We start from the raw sequence: 20,377 nt of genomic DNA on the forward strand, positions 1-20,377 counted from the left end.
TTCATGCCTTCAACTAACAAATTATCTTCTAGGAATTTCTCATACATTTCACAGTTCCTTATTGCTGTGTCTTATGAAAGAGGCTAGCACTCTATTAAAAACAGCTTTTAAGAAATGTCACCTTTCCAAAAATGCAATTGCACATCAGATGCAGCCTCAAGGTATAGGTCTGATGTAAAGTGCGCTGTTCTCCAGAAACACCAATGCACAGCGGGCAATCCTTTCCCTATCCTGGCTTTCCTTTAACCCTGGAGGTTGAATCACAATCACATGTTTGACACACACATATGTATTGTTTGTAGATACACTCATATAGGAGGCTCATTCTTCCTGTCCCCCATGAACAATTGCACAGCAGCATCCACGGATGCTAATAACCAACTGGATAGACGCTATCATTCTGTGCTTCATGCATGCAGCATTGATATTCACACCGGACGCGCTCCCGGCAAGACAGCAGATGCCAGGGTTGAGAGTGCGCGCCGCAGAAACCTTATCAGCCATCTTGGAAATGTATATATTTAAGGCTGCCTGCATTTATGAAATTCATTTTGGCGGCCGACGGGAAGGTGGTCTCTGGACCTGCGCTTGCTGAAACTACTGATCCCGTTGATATGCTGCTATGAACATGTTCTGCAGAATGCTGAGTGTGCGGCCATCTTCTGCAATCCATCTTGTTTAATGCAATGTGTGTGGTTTAGTGGTCATTGCTAAAATTGAAAATGTTCAGCCTTCCAGTCCAACTGTTTATCTGCAATTTTACTGCAGATATCTTGAAACCATGGGAAGTTGCCTTCTGTCGCAATATATGATTTATGCATTGCAAAAAACAGTATATTACCTTATTTTTCGAATAGTTTGGAGTAGGGGAGTTATTGATTATATGTATGCTGTTTTATATCACATCTTTCCAAAAAATGCATTAAAACATAAGTGACTATTGTTGTGATGGAGACCTGTCGTAAATCCAACATTTTCCCATAGTATTGAATTGGAGACACCTTGCCATGGTAATGAAGCAATACCTTATACTTTATGGCATTATTATGGACAAAGCATCTCTAAATCACTTAAAGCCACATGTAGAGCATGATGCAGTGCCTCGTTCCGTGTTCCAAGAAATTAAATTGAGTGCTTAGTGGTCACCAGTCTTAACAGGATACCATTCAAGAGTGGCTAAAGAGCACGCCCGTTGACGAGTGAACACCTCACTTGGACCCAATGTGCAGATCACTTGGGTTCACTCTGCATAGCACGCTCACCTTCTAACTCTAGGCCCTCTCCCTGCTCCTACCTGCAAGGCAAAAAACCTCGGGGTCATCTTCGACACCACACTCTCCTTCTCTCCTCACATTTCTGACGTCTCTAAGAAGTCACACTACCAGCTGCACCTCCTTAGAGGTATTCTTCCTTTCCTCTCCTTCCCCCAGAAGCTCACTGTCTCCAGAGCCCTGCTTCTCTCTAAGTTGGACTACTATAACAGCCTCTATCTAAATCTGCCTGCCTCTACTCTCCGCCCTCTGCAACTCATCCAGAACAGGACTGCGAGACTTGTTCTTGGCCTCAAGCCCAGGGACCGTATCTCTCCAGGACTGAAATCTCTTCACTGGCTCCCAGTGGCTGCGAGGCTTAAGTTCAAAACCCTCTGCATTGTCCACAAGGCCTTCTGGGGCTTGGGGCCGAAATACCTTCAACTCTCCCTTCCTAAATTATCTTCCTTCTCGAGCTCTTCGCTCATCCGCCTCCAACTCCCTCAGGGTCAGTCGCTTCTCCAAGCAACGAGTTGTCGGTAGATCTCTCTCCGCGGCAGGGGCCTCCCTCTGGAACAGCCTTCCTGCCTCCCTGAAACTTGAGAAGAACCATCTCTGGTTCCGGAAGCAACTCAAAACCTTCCTCTTTGCTTCTGCTTTCTCTCCCCCTCTCCCCTACTAAATTCCTGATTGAAACTGCACTGAATCGGCACCGGGCCTCTCTCAATAATCTCGGTCCATGGCCCTGCCACCTGCCCCTGCACTGCCTCTCTGGCAACCACTGAGCCGCGGGACTGTCTCTGTATCCCTACAGCCCCCCTCTGAGCACTTGTTCTGCACTTACCTTGCACTTGCCACCAGCTGGCTCCTTATTTATTTTTCTTATTATTCCACTATCCCATGTACTGCACTTTCCCCCATCCCTTGCCCCTAGCACTTTTCCTTTCCCCCCTTCCTATGCACTTGCGCGATCTGAATGACACCTGGCCTAGTAAGATCGTTCTCTGTCTTCCCTATGTCCCCCCTCCCTGCCTCGTCGCGCCTTTAAACACTTGTATATAGGCGCGTTATAAATGCCATACCATATCATATCATATCATAACAACAATAATTTCCTCTGCAAGATAAATCCCTACCTTTCACTAGATTTCAATACCATAGTCCTGGAGCTGGTCATGTTCTGCATCGATGTGGGAACACCCTCCTCGCCACTGTTCTAGTGATTTATGTGGCCCGCTTGAGACCCACCAATACACCACGGCATGATTCTTAATGTGAATCAAGAAAGTCAGCAACATTTGTACCATCCTGCACTGACTTCCCATTCCAGCCAGAATACTCATTAATCTTCCAGCATCACTTATAAAGTAACCAATCTCTTGCAGGCATGCCTACCGAGATGCAGCATACGTAGCTCAGAAAGGTTGGGCTCCTGCAGGCTCCAAGCCATTGCTAGGCACGAGACAAAAGTGCTGCGCAGGAAAAAGACAAGAAAAAGGCCTTCATATATGCCGATGTCTTCGGGAACACCATTGCAGTGGCAATCCGGACTGCCCTGGTACTCTTGCAGTTCAAGAATAACTGTAGACTTTAATCTTCAGTCAATATCTATAGGCAGCCTGGTCACCTTGCATTTCAGCATCACAACACATCCCGATGGGCCGAAAATGCAATGCCACATATTGTAATTCTTCCCTTATAACCTTGTATATTACCCTCAAGGACATGTAAAGTGCTCTATTGCTTCCCAGCTAGGCGTGTGTGATATTCAATCTAAACACACACACCCGCACACACAAAGGAATGCGGATGTCTGCTTTTTAAGGTCTTGCTGCTAGTGGAGCTGTGTTTGGTGTGTAAGTAGTTTTCTTAAAAGGGAATGCGTTGGGTTATGTCCATCTTAACATAAATAGGCAGCCTGGGGTCTCATGGGTTCTCATCGGAATGCAGGCTTTATCTCACGGTATTGCCCAGATTAAGATCCACTGATGAGCAACTGGCCACCATTTAATCTCTGGGGCGCATCTCTACTCTCACCCACACCCCCAAATCTGAGAAACTCCCGCCTAACTCCCCACCCATTCCACCACGCTCTCCCGATCCCCCACCCAATCCCTGCACCAGCCTTCCACTTATATATGGCCGCACATCTTCTTGCCTACTCTCCTGCTTTTCCTCTAACCTTCAATGGCTGCCATCGAAGGGGAGAAGTGCCTACATGTACTTACCTTCTTCCTTGTCCATGGTGGGAATCTTACATTTAAGTTTCATTTTAAGTTGAGAAATGGCTACCACGCCATTTCGCAACAGTAAAAAATAATATTAGCACTCCAGAATATAGGTCTATGTGCCATGGGGTGGGGCATTACTGGGTCTGGTAATGTCCTGAAGGCAGCGTTAAGGCCCTTGCTTCACTTGTGCCTGCAAATTAGAGCCTAGGGCATTACCTAACCCACTAATGCTCCCCCATCTCGTTTTTCCTTTCTTAGTTATTGGTTGTGTGTCCTCGGCAGGGAATCTATGTACAGTCTATCTGCCGATGTTTCAAATCTGACTCCCCATTTTATATTTAAGCACAACAAATTGTGTAGCATGAAGGAGAGACAACGTTCTACAGCCAAGAGATACTTCAGTTAGTGAAGTGCATTCAATAGCTATGGAATTAAGGTCTTAAGCAGAGACCGAGTTGGGTTGAAGATGCCGAAGCCTGAAGTCCATCTTCAGATGCTTTTCTTAAATGCCTAGAAAAAACAGCTGTTCAGTTCAATTTCAACAGTGACCCTCTTCAAGCAGCCCATCGATAGACCCAGGACACAAGACTGCCATAGTCCTCTTCCTGATCATAATGACAAAGGTTGGCATAAAACCACAACTTCATGTTGTTGGTTAGTCATATCATCGGACATGCTGTGCATTTAAGTTCCTATCCACTACAAAGTTCTCAGTGCTATAGTTTAGGCTTATGTTTACATGGCTTGTTGACAAGGGCGATGTTGAGCTTCCTTCGAAAAAATATCTAATAATCCTTTTAAATTTGTTTGATTTTTGTCAAGTGGTTTCCTTATATTTAGGGAAGGCCAGTGTTTATAGTTTGTTGAAACATAAATTGTTTCCAGCTTTTTGCAGTAGAAATATATTGGCATGCTATATGATGGCTTCATTTGTTAAGGCATCACAACATTGAAAAAAGAAAAAAACATTTAAATTGAAGTCTGTCTATATCTGGCAGCAAAAAAAAGTTGTGTCAAGAAAAACAAGCATTGACAATGCCAACAATGTGGGCTTTTATGTAGTGTGATGATTCACAGAATCCTGTAATTTCTCCCGACAGGGGAGCCCTTCCTTGTTAGCCTAGGGACGTGAAGCTGCTACCTATTAGTCCCCCTAGGGGTGGTGGAAAGCAGGACCTAACAGGGAGAGACTACCCTCATGGGGATAAGGGCTCATGTTCCATGAAGGAACACCCTAACCCTCTTTCCCTTGCACCCATAAAAACCCTAAAGTCTGTAGAGAGTGCAAACGAAGGTACTACTGTCAGTTACTGTAACATACCCTCCCTTCCTTCCTTGAGACTTGACACCACAGAGACAAAGAAGAATATCAATAAAATATGCTTTTCTAAAAGTACTGGTAAAAGATGGCCACGAGGAAGCCTGAAGAGTACCTCATGGAAGCAACCATAAGACAATGACACTGCACTGGGGTTGGACTAGCTAGGAGCGATGAAAACAGAGGTAGGACTGAAAGAAGAGAGAAGCTGTCAAGGAGCTAGAAAAGTCCAGGAAGTTCGAATCTGTGAACCTGTGCGCTGTGCAGAGAAGTTGGTTCTTGGAAAAGACGACGGGGAAGAGTGGAAGTCACAGAAAGGTCCAATAAGCCAGCAGAGAGCCGACTCACTTTAGTGCTGGGGAAGTCAATGTGGTAGCATGACCTGTGGGAGGTGGCCTTTTTGGCCCAACAATGACACCAAGATGGCGAGTACCAGCCTTTGTTGAGCCACACAGGCGAACCAGAAAGAAGTGATGAGTGACCAGCAAACTGCCCGCAATCCAGGGAAGAACTGGACACATGTTCCTAACAAAAACAAGGCGATGGGAACTGCAGGAATCCAGGGTGGGGTTCACGGAGAACAACGAGTCAAGAAAGTCTCAGGAGTTATCTCCCTTATAACAGTGATAATATCCAGAGAAACAACAGTCACAGACTCATTGGAAGTAATCTCCCTTATCACAGTGGTGATACCCAGAGAAGCAAGAGTCAAGAGAGCACCTGGAGTAAACTCCCTCATCAGAGTGGTGACATCCAGAGAACCAAGTGTCAAGAAAACCTTGGTAGTAATCTCCCTCGTCACAGTAGAGCTCCTCAGAGAATCAAGAGTCATGAGAATCTCGGGCATGATCGTCATCGTCCCAGTAGTGGTTCCAAAGGTCTAACAATCAAGAGTGCATCAGGAGGAATCTCTCACGTCACAGTGATAATCCAAGTAAGACTAAAGTGGATTGTAGAGTAGAGCTAATTGGGGATAATTTTTATAACATCCTAGGACATGGAAGAATTGCTACAACTGTAAAGCAAGCTTTCAGAAGCACTTGGGAAGAAGTGAAGAGACTTTTGAGGACTATTGTCAAAGAATATCCCAAGACAGCCTTCACGACTGTGTGAGGTGGGTCAGGAGAATCACTTTCTTTGTTGAATCTGAAACTAGGACAAAAGATGAGTGAGGAAGAGATAACGACTGAGACAGTTTACATGGGGAAGGGAACTATTCTCCTGTTGCTATTTTCATTGGAATGCTAAAACATTGTGTTTACTAGTGGTAGGGTTAGAGAAGATTTTTGGACAGAGGATGAACCTTTACATTTTGACAAACATCCTGACAATGAGCGCCCGAGTTGTTATTTGTTTAGGCAGGGACAACCCTTTAGAGATAGGGAGTGGTAAGAACATTTTTTTATATTTCAAATAAAATGTGTTGAAGCATGCCAACCCTTTGTCTAACTCCTTATGCCACCACACTATAGCAGGCACAACTTGCCAGGCATTGCCGTAGTGGTATTGAATTCCTGTTAATGGTTGCAGATGTAAAATGGTGCGAGTACATGGGCACCTAATGGAGGTGCCTGGCAAATGCATTATACTTATGCACAAACCAACACTGTTTTCTCTGTCAATGCTTGTTTTTAACGGGACTTCGGTGAAGGACATGCATAGTGCTTATAAATAGAGTGTCAGAAGCCAGACCTGGTTAAGACATTTGTATTTCACCAGTAGGGCGTTTGCAACTCCAATTAAGTAATTAGCACTCAGAAGACTGCTCTGAAAAGCCACTGGCTCGCAGTTTGACTGCAATGTTTGATGCTAAGGATTAATTAAAGTGAGCTCAAAGAGTTCCCGTAAGGAGGTGTTCTTTGGGAAGGGCAGGACATGGGTGGGAATGGGCATAGGGATCAGCATGGCGCTGGACAGTCAATGGGTGGACAGATACCCAAACAACACCTACAGGCGGCTTTGTGTCCCTACTCATATGACACGTCTCCCTATCTGTAATCTAATACAATCGTTTCGGCCTATATGAGGTGCCACCTCATAGGCCAAATAAAAATAAAAAAAAGACTTTTAATCGTGTTAGTAAAAGCATCAGTGTTGCAGTAAGATGGATTATTCCTCAGTGTCTCTCTCTCTCTATCTCTCCCGCTCTTTCTCTCTCGCACACACACACTGTCCTCTAAATCAGAAAAACTGCAAAGGTAGCTCTGTGCACACTCGTTACTACACTGAGGCCACAACAACAGCACTTGTTTCAATATTTCTCAGTGACATTGTACTCGATGTACCAACCTTGAGCAGACAAACATTTGCATTCTCATGTGCGGCTGCAAACTATGTTTAGCTTGAAGAACAAACATCTCATCTCACTGAGATATTTGACCTGTACAAAACAACGAGATGTGCTAGTGTGTCTGGCTTGCGACCAGTAAGCATGGAGAAACTCCACAAAAATGTTCAAGTGAATTTCTGTGGATACCGGGTCAAATGTTTGATTTTCCAAAAATGATCAAGGAGAACATTTGGCATTGAAAACCTGCCCCTCTGCTAAAAGCTCCACACCTAAAAGCACTAGTCTCTGCATACCTCCCCGGTGCTCATCAGGGGTCCCAATACCTACCACATCACACAATTCAACTTCTTTTCCTGTTTCCAGAGTTGGAAATGGAAAAATAAAATCGCATGTTACAATAGCATGAGGGGACCAGCAAGATACCAGTGGAGAAGGGTCATATTAGGGGTTGCTCGGGGGCTGGCAATAGCTCATCTTCCCTTGACCAGGCCTACTATATATCCCGGAGTGTCCGCAAACGTGTCCAGATAACGCTCAAAATTCAGATGGTTTTAAATGTGCCTGAACTAGTCCTCCCTCCCCTAGTGACAAGGCATGTAACTGTGACATGGAGGGATGCATACTAGTAAGTGTTGCAACAGGTACCTTTAGGCTAGGCATGCTAAGAGAGTCTAATGGGTGGCAGTGCACTTATCCACAGCTGTGATCCCCAAAACATGCACAACTAATGACCGCATACAGGGTTAGCGACCACAGACGCAAGCTCGAAAAAGGATGACACGTACTCACCCTAAAAGCAAAGATTAACCTGGGCTTTCAATAACGTGATCCGGGTCTCATAGGGAGTGTGATCTACTTTCTCACACACATCCTCACATATGGTCTAACGCAGGGAAAACGCAAATGAAAATAGAGAATTTCCCAATAAAATCGCTAACTTAGTGAAGCTTAAAGATGGAGAAAAGATACATATTCTCCTGGGACAAGTGCCGGGAGTAATACCAATTTTTGTAACTCCTACGCACTTGCAAATGCTTTGGAAAGACGTGTAACTTCATACGTCAAGCCAATGAAGCATACATGTATTGACTCTGTTGATTCAGGCCTCATTTGAATGTGGATGAGATGGCTAGGGATTGCTAGCAGGGATGACATCCATCCCTAGGGGGCCTCAGTGTGCAGGGTGTTCAATCATTCGTCCAGAGAGTCCCGTGCTCTGGCCGCCATCGTGGACGCAGGCAGCCGTCTGAACGCCCTTCTGTTGACTTCAGGAGAGCTTCAGATGCCATTGTGGGCCAATAAACTGAGCATGACAGCCGATTTGGTCATCTCTGCAAATTGTGCTCATGGGTGGTTCGAGGGCAAACATCCGGAAGAGACTGTCAAGAAATGGCATGACGACCACCATGCCACCACTGTTGACCATAGTGATTCAAGAGACACCTAAAAGCACAAACTACAAAAAAAAAAAACAAAAAAAAAAACTTCACCTAATCCGATTCTTTGCAAAGAGGTTTCACTTTTCAATGATGCATTGCTGCACATGGTGTTGCCTACAGTAGTGGGTAGGCCGTATTTTTTATTTATTGTTTTTATTTTAATTTAAATTTTTTTATGGAACGCTTTACACATTTGTGTGTCATCCTTGCGCAGGGGCCATGCTAATCTCTGTATAGTTTCAATTTTAGTATATGTGCTGCCAAAGCGAACACGGGCAGGCCTTCTTAATGCTGGCTCTACAGATGTGTGCTGCCTTGCACAATTGCTTTTCACCCAACTCTACATGTAGACATCGGACGGTCTCTGTTGCAGGACTCTTTTTTATTTATTTTTTATTTATTTAACCATTTATAAAACACCTTGGGGCCATAGTCAAACGGACACTATTACGAACAGAACACCAATAAGTAACACATATACAAAAAAAAAAAAAAACACGCACACCAATCAACACACCAAAACAGAATTGTTATTCCATACAATGCAATATGTAGGGGCAGAATAAATCAAAACAAAATGACAGAGCAGATTCATAAAACAATATCCCATTTAAATACATTAGGCCAACAGAAGATGGGCCACCACCATTTTCTGAACCAGCCCCACACCCAATATGGTGGTCACCGCGAGTCAGCAGGTTCTGCAAAGCCCAGACAGCCTGCACGGTAGTTTGGGATTGCACGAGCGGACTGCATGGCCGCGGGGCCCTCATTGAGATTTTCAGCGGCGCAGTATCTCATTTGGGACTGGAGATGAGATTTGAAGATTTCCAGCTACAGAAATAATTGTGCCGAGGAACTTTTATATGAATATTGAGCAGTTAAAATTAAAGCGTCGTTGCGAAAATGTTTTTATCCCGAGAGTATATTCTTCATTTATATGTATTCATTTTGCAATATCGTGTGTTTTTTAACAACAGTGCGGTCTCAGGGGACTGATGCCAGTGCGCAGGTGCAGCGGGCTGCAGCGCTTGAGGCATTCCTCCCGCAAGGTTGGCTGCAGGGGTTGCGTTTCAGGGAATATTGATGCAACAAAGAGTCTTTTTTAGAAAGTATGTGACATTTGAGGAGCCCTTGTCTTGAAAATGCCTCACTCGGATGTGACAGTGCCACCGGAGGGGCAGCACTGGAAGGCCATGATGTTGCCAAGTTAGACCTCATCTACGGCCATGAAAAGGGGACTCAAGATATTGGTTAATACAAGGTAAATTAATGGCAACAGCATTCCTTCCATGTCTTACTGCTGCTAAGTAATCAGCAACGCTCTGCAGCATTCAGATGCCAGATCTTAGCTCAAATTGTACTGGATCGATTTTCAGTCACTCGTTGCCTCCTCTTTAAGCTGCAAAAAGTGAAAACATAGTAGATCGTTTTTACTGGCCTAGAAATAACAAATGGCGATGACGTCACAACCTATGGGTTTGCAAGCAACAGAGTGGAGCAGTGCAGGGCGGTTCTCTACGCTGCCCCCAAGGGCATAGCAGCTAAAAACGATACTAGAGGAAGCGGCATGCCCCCCCCCCACCTCCCATCCCCACCCTGTTTTATAAAGGGAATGTGATGTAAGACAGTCAAAACTGTGCACTGCATGAACCCAAAAGGGAATGCCTTCTCACTCCCAAAGTACACACCACGGAAGAAAAACTTCTCTGTGTCTTGCCCTACACTACGCATACTTATGCAGTCAAGAAATTGATCAAAAAATGTTGGCCTTTGGTCAAATTAGAACTGAGTGATGAACCAATGCCACTATTTGCCATGACCAGACAGAAAAATCTGAGGCACCTGTTTGTACATTCGAAACCTCTGATTTCGAGAAACAGAACCATGGGTTGGGATCTCCGTCCGTTGGTAGGACATTTCCCTTGTGGAGGCTGTTCAGTCTGTAAGTACACCAAGAGAATCAAAGATTTTCAGGTGAGAGATAGGAAATGGGACATCCGTGCCATGCCGAATTGCAAAACCCCTAATGCAATATACTGTATCCAGTGCCCATGTGGCCTTAAGTATGTTGGTCAGACCTTGAGACCTACCCACATACGGATTGTGGAACATAGATCTCGCATTAGGTGTAAGAACATCAATGCACCATTAGTATCTCACTATATGGAACATGGTCACTCCACCGAAGATCTATATTGGTGGATCTTGGAAGCATTCCCAAGACAAAATATCTCGGCACATAGCCTAAACCTGGCTGAGGCCAGGTGGATACACCAACTCGACACTATCGAACAGGGTTTAAATGAAAGTAACCCCCTACGGGGGTGACTTTCCCCTGTTCCCCACTTGAGACAGGCCACTTCTCCTCCACTTATGATTCATGTGCGTTATTGCCTTTGCATATGATCTGTGGGTCTTTGGCGTTGCCCCTCTGTGTGTGTGTGTTCCTGCGCTTCAGGCCGTTTTATTGCATTGGCCTCTCTCGCCCCATTTCTTTTCTTTTCTTTCTGCTGGGTTTTTTTTCCCCATACTGAGGGTTAGTCTCCAGATTTGGGAGTTTTCTCTGGGGGTTGTTGGCAGGCTAAATTTCTTCATAGAATCAGCCGTTTTGAGGGTTTTGCATAGACTGATTACTATTAATCTAACTTTGGTTTTTACCTTCTGCGGCGTCATGAGGCATTGGACTAGTATTTTTGCTTACTTAGTGCCCCATTATCATTATTCTCAATTACACCTTGGCCTTTAGTAGGGCCCGCTTCTGGCGTAATGAACTCCTTCGAGGGGGAAAATATGGGTTTGCAAGTGTCTTCCGTACCAATGGTCTATCGGTCTAGTCACGGCGACTGGTTCTAATTTTCAGTCCTATTTCTTTATCTACACACGGGCGGCCTATGCTGACACCAGGCTTTAGGCAGCCGTGGGTCCTTCCTTTGTGTCTTTTCCCCTATCTACGGGAAGCATTCACTTAATTTCCGGCAGCGTACTGAGTGCAAGATGGAATGGTCGCGGCACGGTCTGCATTCCTAAAAGCTCTGCAGCCTCGGTGGCACTTACGCGGCGCATATGGGGCTTGGTCAGGTAGGAGGTCTATCTACATGCTGCGCAATGGGACCGTTCCATGTTGTTTTATGGAACACGCGGCGGGCGGTTTCGCACAACGTGCATTATGTCTATATCCATGCATGTGGTTGTACTTGCACTCCTAGTTGAGGAGTGTTTTCCATCGCTACTCTTTTCAAATTGTAGACCCCACACCCCCGTATTTACGGCTGGCACCGTTCTGTTTCTTTTTCCCTTTCTTCAGCTTGGGAACGGTGCGGTGAGGACGTTTGACTGCACTGTCGTCCCGCCCCCTTCACATTTGTCAATTCGGTCTTTTGACCACTGTGACGGCCGTCAGAGGGACATGTACTCATGATCTGCCCAGCCCTCCGACTTAGGTGAGCAATTGAGTAATCTCTTTTTGGTATTCCAGGGGGGGACAGGTTGAGCTCTCTATGCGGCCATCCCCTGATGTACAGGTTCTCACTGGAGGGGGTAATTCATATTTATTATTATTTTCATTTTCATTTGTATTCTTGTTCCCACACGTGTAGGCTTGGAGTTTCTCTCTTTCTCTTTCTTGCCGCTTCCGTGGCATCGAAAAATCTCTTGGGGGGACCATTTCATCCCTTCAAGTAAGTATAGGGCCCTTTTAGCCCTTTATGTACTCTGCTTTGGGCATTGCAGGTCTTTTAGTCTTGTGTCCGGCGCTTTGGGGCACTTGGCATGCAGGTATTTGGACACAGCATCACCCCACACAGCCATTTGGGGGTTTTATTAGTGCTTCTTATTTCCCCTTTTCACGTTCTTCGTTGAACGTTCATTTTTTCACTGTCCCCTTTTCGCCCAGTGACGGGCAAGGGTATAGTGAATGATATGTTCAAGTGGAGGCTGTTTTTATACTGATGTTACCACCTTTGTTAGGTGTGGGCTTCCACTTATACACAGTAGTTTGGTGTTTTTTGTTGGTGGAGGATATCCCTTTTCTTTCCCCTCATGTTTTTACATATTACCTTTCCAGTGGCTGTATCCTTTGGGCTGCTGGGCTTTTAATACATTTTTATGTGTCAGTAATACAATTATTTATCACATCCACAGAACTCCATTTCCCTTGGGGTCCTGACGAAGGCAGCATAACTGATACCCTGCCGAAACATCCTGTGCATTTCTCTGTCTCATCGAGTTATGCTACATGGCTCAGCAACGCCACAATGGACGTAGACCTGGGATGTGTGTTTTTTCGGTCAGGCGTAATTCACTTTGCCATGTTTAATCAATTTTAGAACTGGAATTAGGTGACACTGCTCTATGGAGTATATCTGTGACTAGTTAGCCAGATAGGGCCAGGAAGACAGTATGTGTGCCCGTTCTCCTCCGTATCAGAGAATTTTTGCTGTGTCACCTCTGTCTTTTATGAATAAACCATGAAAATGCTAGTAGATGCATATATACATCTTCCACATTGATATATGTCTGTATGTGGTTTGTTTTATGTTGTCAAACGTAGGACCAATTGCCTATGAAATAAAATTATAACCTTTTTATACTAAACGAAAAATACGGTGCACTGTGTATTACATTCTGTGAGGCGATGCAAATAACCTACAGAGTGGGACCCAGTAAGAGCTAAGACTGGGCCATCAAATTTGTTCTTGAATGGTTCATCTGGGGGACTCCCCAATGTGTGTTGAACCCCAAAACAAATACATGCATTATAATCCACCAGGCCTGTCGTGTCTGTGTCCTGCCTTCACTGCAGATGCAACGCATGGCCTTGTGCAATTTCCACTTCTCACTGGCTTGAATTCATAGGGCCCATATGCCTCTTGACCATTTGCCAGGTTTGGCTCCCCCTCCCCGCCCCCGTGAAATGTTTGGTTATGACTTGACCTGGCTGACCTACAGAGCCGCGGCAGAACAGGGCAGGACACAAAAAATCAACGGTGCCAGTGTCTGCAGTGAACAAATGCCCTACAATTACTAATGTAAAGCATTTCATTGTTAGCAACTTCATTTGTATGCATGTATTTGAGGCAATTTAAATCATGATGGGGTGTTAGTGCTTGTATGTCAGTGGAGTGATTGCAATGGTGGGGGGGGCAAGAGACAGGCCATTCTCATGGCAGTCCATAAGTATGTGGTTTCAGACATGAAGGAGTAAGCTAACTGCCTGTAAGAGTGAAGACACACCCAAAAATATGAGGATCTGTAAATAAGTATGATGCCCCCATAGAAGTATGTTTGCCCCTCGCCCACATTTCATGAATGTAGCCCCTCTCCCAGCATTTGGAACGTTAGCCCTCCTGATATGTTGGCTTAGTTGCACGCCTGCAACAGGGACACCTCAATGCATAAGTGGACAGGGAAACTGACTGGGAGAGATGGAGGGAATATAAACCTACAAAGGGGGGTGCATATGCCCTTACAGGCTGCAGCAGCTGGAACAGCACTTCTACCTTTCCCGAAATGTTGTTACAGTTCACAAAATACAGTCCTATGTGAAGGGATAGATGGTGGGAATCCTAGTGGCAGAATCCTTGGCCCAAGATTGGTGTGAGGATAAATCTTGCCGTAGATGAAGTTCCATTGAGTCAACTCACCTTTACAGCAGGCCCAGAGGCCCAGATGTGCCGTTTGTATGCTGACATGGAACCCTGTGGCAACCCCTTTTTTAGTGGACCAATGCTCTAGATCCGACTATGCTTTGACAGCCTCTCAAAACACTTGAGGAAGGGGCAGTTATTTCGTTTTTTTTTGTCTTTGTCATCTGACAGGCTGTTGGGCCCGAATTAGTCTGGGGATATTTTCTGGTGCTCAACTACAGAGCTGTTTATGTACAATGCTGACAACACAGTGGCCATGCACTAATACAGCAACTGTAGTATCTTGGTTTCACTTTTCTTGTTTAGGAAAGTGATGCAACTATGCTCCTGATCCTTGGAGAACAACATCTCTGTCGGCAGCCCATGTTGCTGAACCCAAGAAAGTGGTACCAGATGCCCCAGACATCTAATGCTCAGCACCCTACAAGTGGCAGCTGTGCCAGGGAGTCCATAAATAGATCCTAAATCTTTGGGGAACCAATTAAGTCTGATATTTCGAAGGAGAAAACACAGAATCATTATAGTCAAATAGATGTGATCACTCATTGGCATCCCAGATATGAATCAGTCAGCATGATTTTGTGCTCTCTGCAGTTTTGTTCCTTTGGAGCTTCTCAATTGATAGGTTACAGGAGTACACAGGTATGACATAATTGGATCTATGTCTGAATGCTATTTACAAAGGTCTGAGCCTGTGGATTCCAGATGATCAAAATACAGCATTACACAAGTTCATCCTTTTGTAAATGGCCCACTCCTGGTCCCTTTCGGGCGGTGCCCCCCCAAACTCCCTTCCGCTGTGCAGCACCCTCTAACAATGCTGAATATTTCTACACCATTGTGATTGTGCAAAAGAAACAGAGCTCTTAAATCATGATTCACATAGGGTATGGAGAGCACAATGCATTGTCAGGTCTTGTAAGGAAGGACTGAGTTCAATCCTAAAGTTACACAGGGATTCTTCTTCACTCCACCCATGCCCCGCCCCTCCCAAAAGCCACACGACAGAACTTGCCCTTGTGTTTAGTCTGTGGCATGACCAGGCATTCTGTTGGGCTTATTACTCTCCCATTCTGTGGGGTGCGATATGGCAGGCACACTGCACAGGTCACTAGAAGCAATATGTACTGCTGCAGAGGTCTGCAACCCTGGCTTCTCCCGTTACTTTGGATGAGGATATCCATGAGCCCTCGCTATATGTGCTGGAGCTGATGGAAGTTGTAGTCCAAAACATCTAGAGTGTCAAAGGATACAAACCTCTGCTCTAGGACGGGATCTACAATGTGAGGCTTTCCTGATATTTTGGACCATGACTCTCATGATCCATCATTTTTATATGTTGGAGAGGCATGATGAAATTTGTAGTCAAAAACATCTGGAGGGCCAAAGGAGACAAACCTCTGCTCTAGGACGGGATCTATTACGTGAGGCTCTCCTGATGTTTTGGACCAATGACTCTCATGATCCATCATCTTTTACTATGTTGGCTGGGCATGATGGAAGTTGCAGTCCAAAACATCAGGAGGGCCAAAGGTTGCACACTGTTGCACTCGGGAATGCAACACTCTGTGGGCCTACATGTTGACACATACCTTTAAGCATATTTCAATATTTTCTTGAGCCATAGTAGACCACCAACCAAATAGGATTCTGACGTATTTGTGAGTGATTGACAGTTCTTAATCACAGAGTCAAGGCCTATGAAACTGTTTGCTTCTGTGCAATCAAAATGATATTAAAAAGTAGACCAGGACTTGGGAGTGTATTGCGAGCAAAACCAAAACAACGTGCGTCTTTATCATGCAGCGCAGTGAACGTTGAAGCCTGAACCATATATATATTTGTGGTGACATTTCATTTTGAACAAAGATTAGAATTAAAATGTGACTAAACGAATTACCACACAGCATATGGCAACATTAAAATCGAAGAAACAAAATCTACTTTCCAGCAGCAGATGGATAGCAACTAAATTTGGAGCTGCAGAATACTTTTTAATATTTAATTTAATAGCAAGCTTTAATATTAAATTTAAGTAAGTGTTTTGTCAGATTCCCTTTTTATGCGTTAAACAATGTTGGCACAAACGTAATTGGGTGTCTGAAGTTTCAAATGTTTTCTGAGTGCTTGAAATTTAAACAATCGCTGCAGCGCAGTGCTTAATTACTTTGAGAGTTTATCCCTGGTTTATAGTTAGTCATAATCCAAGACTTTGATTTTCTTTTTAAATTCCTCTCTCATCAGTTGTTGTTGTGTTATTCTGAAAGCCAAGATTGAACGAAATGCGTGTTCACAAACACGTACTGCTGTTGTGAGTGATTCAGAGTGGATACACCTTGGTCTGATTTGTCACAGTGGGCATAGTGACTATCACAGCTCATAGTAATTAGGACTTACAATTAGGATTTTTTTTTCACGTTCTGATTTGTTTCAAGGACCTGCTAAGAATGTAACTGTATTCTCCCATGTACCCTCCCTCCTTGAAGCGCTTTGAAACATTGTGTATAGGTGCTATACAAATAAGCAATCAATCAATCAATCAATCATAGCCAGGAGTCTGCAATTTTTGGCTCTCCAGATGATTTGGACTACAACTCCCATGATCCTACAACATTAACTATGCAGAGTAGGCCCAATTTGAATTGTAGTCCAAAACATCTGGGGAGCCAAATGCTGCAGACCCATGTATTAGACAATAAGATGTAAGCTCCATTGATAGCTGCGATTTTGTGGTTGGACAAAAAAATAATAATAATCAAAACAGGACCTAAGAACGCTAGTCAAAATGGAAATCAAAGGCAATGGAAACTCGAGACTGCAGTGTTACATATAGAGTACTGAATGTTGTACACACATTAAACATGTCATTACATAGAAAAAACGGTATTGGATATTCTGTGTTTTCTGTCATTTCATTGAAAAATCCCTCTCTGAAAATGTTATCCCTGAAATCACTGGACACCAAAAAAAAAAAAAAATACATCTAATATCAATGTAATGCTCTTTGCAGAAGAATAACTCTATATATGGAAATTGAAAGGTTTGAAATTGTCTTAATATGTTCCTTGTTTTTTTTTTTTTGTGGATAGTTTTCTGTAAGAGCTAAGAATTGGTAACACTGAAATCTGCTGTAAAAAAGTTATTTTAAAAAACCAAGGCTATGTAGGATGTACACTTTGTGGTTTCTTGTATTGCAAAGAGCTAAAAGTAAGACACCCTTACTGATCAGAACCAGAATTTTGAAAAGACGCGTATGTAAGGTTAATCATAGCCAAGCTCTTTCCTTCACTCGGAAACGGTACAACTCTTTTTGGTGGTGAATTTTCATTCTAGAACTTTGTGGCACAAGGCAGGGAGCCCTTATACAGTTCAGAGGTTGTCTGTTCACCTGTTATTGGCAACATTGCCAGTAGATAGACGTGGTAATAGATACACCCCATTGCAGGTGACACCGTTTCAAGCTTTACCTCTGATTGATGGCCATGTTTGTATGGTGCATTACTCTCAATATGAAAAAATTATTTGAGGAAGATTGTCCTTTCCAGAGCCTGGTGTTCTTTGTCATGTTCATTTTTTTCAGTAATGTGAGACCCATTACCATAATACATAGATAGTAAAGAAACATATATATTGCTGGGGTTCTGTAATATGTAGTTGAATGGACTTTACTTTGGTTTAGTTTCTGCTTAGTGGAAAACATTGACCAATGCACAATCAGTTATAGTTCCTATTTTTAAGATTGGAGACCGCCAACAACCACACAGCTACTGTCCAATTGTCCTCCTCGACGTGCCCGGAAAACTTTTCTGTAGATTGATCCTTTGTGACCTCAACCAGTGGATAACAATAATGGAACTAAATGATCCCCACCAAACAGGCTTTGTCCCGGTTATTGGCACCACAATTAATTTAACAGCAGTGACTGCCATTCAAGAACAGGCCCACAACTCCAAACAAGGGTTATATATTTATTAGTGCACTTTAGATCCGCCTTCGACTCGGTGAGCAGGGAATTATTGGTGAGAAAATTAGTGGTTGCAGGATGTCCGCCAACCCTTTTAGCTCTGATAGTCCAACTACACTCGGACACTTCCATCCGTGTAAGACTAAACATGCAAGGCTTACTTTCTGCGCCAATTTGGACGTATCGTAGATTAAAACAAGGCTGTGTCCTGGCAGCTGTCTTATTTAATGTTTTCATTTATGACTTACAAAATAAGTTCATGTAATTGATAACAGATTCTCCGCATTTGGGACAAGCTGATAAATCTTGGCTCCTTTAGGCGGACAATCTGGTTCTATTGTCCAAGACCCTAACAGGCCTTCAGTAATTACTGCTCGCTCTTGAGCAGTATGCTGAAATAAATGGTCTACAAATTAACACAAATATATCCAAGATTCTGCATCCCAAAATTAAAAGACCACCTAAATTGTAATTCTGCAAGTGGTCCCTAGATAAGAACATACTAGAAACTGTTGATGAGTATAGATATCTAGGGACTAGCCTTAACAATGAAAAGAATGATGATGCATACGTGAATGATCTGAAGGGAAATACAACTGCTAATATTTTGCAAGCGATGCTTATACAAAAGAAATATGGGAAGTTCTCATTTCAACCAGCAATCACTTTCTATATGCAGAAAGTAACAGCGATAATTCTATATGGAAGTGTAACCAAACCTTTGAAAAGTGAGAAATGTTTGACTCTTATGGAAGGGTGATTTTGGAAACGAATTTTAAATCTCCCCAAGAGTCAACCTATGTGCCTTATACAATACAAACTGGGTTTAACTTCCCTATATGTTATGGCTAACTGGAAATTGCTTGCCATATACAGAAAACTAATGCTAACACCTGAATCCAATACAATCACAGTGAGACTTGCGAAGTATATGCTGGAATCTCTCCACTCTTACGCATGAGTTTGGAGAAAGTCTGTAAAATCTTTAATGGTTACAGCAAGTATCTCGGAATTATTAATGGCAACACATCCCACAAAAGCGAAATACAACCTATGGCGGTTGGACTGGATCTATACCATGGATCTCTGCAAAACCTATAAAATGTGCAGAGAAAATCCCTTAGAGGGCAAGAAATTCAGAATAACAGAAACATATCTGTACGAGCACGGAGGCAACACATTTCGCTGCAAGAAAATTCCTGTAGATTTTGCTGTAACCAACAATGTCATGAAACCCTTCAGCATGTATTAACTGTCTGTCCTGCATTGCTACAGAAACACATTCTTTTATTTAAACCTCATCTCCAAGAACAGATAATTATAACTACTGAAGACCTTTAGAAGAGATTGTACCATACAAGAGTAGTGCGGGCACAAATTGCAATTGCAAAATACATACTCTTACTCAAATTAGAACCTGGAACATATCTCTAAACTAAAGCTGTCAACAATATTTATGGACAGTCCATCGAATTTTGTAATCATGATGTTGACATTCTCTGCAGGCGAGGCTCACTGTTACGGCCACATTATGATGTTTTTGATGTTGATGATCACCAAAGAAGCAAATGATTGGGGTTATTTGCTTTCTGTTTTGACTTGTTCATTTGCGATTATTGATTGGTAACAAAGTGACTAAGTCCTAACATGTTGACTGAGCAGTTGTGATCAAGCTCCAGAATCTGTAATAGTTGTGATTAAGCTCCAGAATGTGTTACAGTTGTGCACCTTTGTATAACTGTGGTCTGTAGTCTGTAGTCTGTAGACTGTATCCTTGTGACTTTGTATTTATGTTTTATGATTTTACTATTTTATATGACTTTATGTAAATAAGAATGTATTGGAAAGTTGTTTTACAACTATAACAATAAAAAAATCGAATAGAAAAGATGCGTTTGTAAGGTTAATTATGGCCAAGCTCTTTCCTGCACTCGGAAACGGTACAACTCTTTTTGGTGGTGAATTTTTTTCTAGAACTTTGTGGCACACAGCAGCGAGCTCTTATACAGTTCTGAGGTTGTCTGTTCACCTGTTATTGGCAATATTGCCAGTAGATAGACGTGGTAATAGATACAGCCCATTGCAGGTGACAGTGTTTCAAGCTTTACCTCTGATCGATGGCCATATTTGGATGGTGCATTACTCTCAATTTGAACAAATATTTGAGGAAGATTGTCCTTTACAGAGCCTGGTGTTCTTTGTCATGTTCATTTTCTTCAATAATGTGAGACCCATAA

At 43.3% G+C, this 20,377-nt stretch overlaps 1 protein-coding gene and 1 non-coding gene across 4 annotated transcripts in view; one reads left to right on the forward strand and one right to left on the reverse strand.

Moving 5' to 3' along the window:
- UNC5D (unc-5 netrin receptor D) overlaps positions 1-20,377 on the forward strand; it is a 1,559,947-nt gene that overhangs the window by 268,662 nt on the left and 1,270,908 nt on the right. The gene's annotated exons all lie outside the window — the stretch shown is intronic.
- Positions 8,698-8,801, reverse strand: LOC138496852 (U6 spliceosomal RNA). The gene has a single exon (XR_011278316.1). It is a non-coding gene; the product is annotated as a U6 spliceosomal RNA (small nuclear RNA).

Source organism: Ambystoma mexicanum, chromosome 10 (assembly GCF_040938575.1).
Source record: "Ambystoma mexicanum isolate Mex_15411 chromosome 10, UKY_AmexF1_1, whole genome shotgun sequence".
NCBI classification, from domain to species: Eukaryota; Metazoa; Chordata; class Amphibia; order Caudata; family Ambystomatidae; genus Ambystoma; species Ambystoma mexicanum.